This window comes from Arachis ipaensis, chromosome B10 (genome assembly GCF_059453495.1).
Source record: "Arachis ipaensis isolate K30076 ecotype BB chromosome B10, ASM5945349v1, whole genome shotgun sequence".
Lineage (NCBI taxonomy): Eukaryota > Viridiplantae > Streptophyta > Magnoliopsida > Fabales > Fabaceae > Arachis > Arachis ipaensis.
Window position 1 is genome coordinate 58508981 of NC_142435.1, and position 1478 is coordinate 58510458.

Below are 1478 nucleotides of genomic sequence, written 5' to 3' on the forward strand. Positions count from 1 at the left end.
TCCAACGCAATTGAGAGCGCGCCAAATGTGTATCTGTAGCTCTAGATAATCCACTTCGAGTGCAGGAGGGTCAGAATCCAACAGCATCTACAGTCCTTTTTCAGCCTCTGAATCAGATTTTTGCTCAGGTCCCTCAATTTCAGCCAGAAAATATCTAAAATTACCGAAAAACACACAAACTCATAGTAAAGTCTAGAAATGTGATTTTTGCATAAAAACTAATAAAAATATAATAAAAAGTAACTAAAACATACTAAAAACTATGTAAAAACAATGGCAAAAAGGGTATAAATTATCCGCTCATCACTTTGATGCATGTGTTGGTTGATGACAGGAGAAAGAAAGCATGGAAGAAGGTTGAAGAAGGAGCCTGGAGAAGATGAAGAGGAAGCAACGTTGGTGGCCAAGTTGGATCACTAGCGTTGCCTCCAACGTTGGAAGAGAAGCAGAGCAAATCTCTGCGCAATTGGTTGATGCTCACGTTGGAGGGAGCGTTGGACCTCCAACGTTACCCCCAACGTGATGATGAAAAGATTCAATTCTGGACTAAAGAAATTTTGAGCGACGCATACGCGTCTATGACGCGTATGCGTGGAAAAGCAAAATTTTCACATCCACGCGCAAGCGTGAGTCACGCGCATGCATGGAATGGAAAAATTGTCCATCCACGCGTACGCGTGGGTCACGCGTACGCGTCACAAAGTGAACTTTGGAGGTCCAACGTTGCCTCAAACGCTGCCTCCAACGTCCGCGATGCCAACCCCAAAATTCGGAGTTGAGAATTTTGAATCGACGCGTACGCACGGATTGGAAAAAGGGCAATGCACGCGTAAGCGTCGTATATGCGTACGCGTGAATGAGCAAAGTTTCAGATTTCATGCTTAAGCGTGAAGTACGCGTACGCATGGGTAAGCGGAATGTTGGCCCTCCAACGTTGAGTCAAACGCCAATGACAGCAACACTCTCTAGTTTTTCTGGTTTTTAAAGAAGGGCGTTTGAGTCAACGTTGGCCATCAAATGTTGACCCCAACGTGAAGCATCAGAACTCACAAATTCAAATAGATCTCTTCTCAACATCAACAGAAACCAAATGGAGCCAATTTCAACCCAATCCCATCAAGGCCAAAAGCTCAATTCAGAGATTGAAGATCAGTGGAAGAAAGTGTATAAATAGGTTAGAATTTAAGTTAGAAAAAACTTTTTTCCATTTTTCGATTTGTACACTTTCGGAACTTTTCAATTCTCTGTTTTAATTTCTAGAATGTATCTTGTAATTCCAATTTCCATTTTGAGAGATATGAATAACTAAACCCCTTTCATTGGGTTAGGGGAGCTCTATTGTAATTCAATGGATCAATAGTAGTTTTCTTCTTCTTCTTCTTTCTTTTCTCTTGATTTTTGTTAGAAAGCTTTCGGTCTTAATTCAATTGGATAGTTGTCTTGAGAGAGAAGCTATCCATAATTGGAATTCTTCGAAT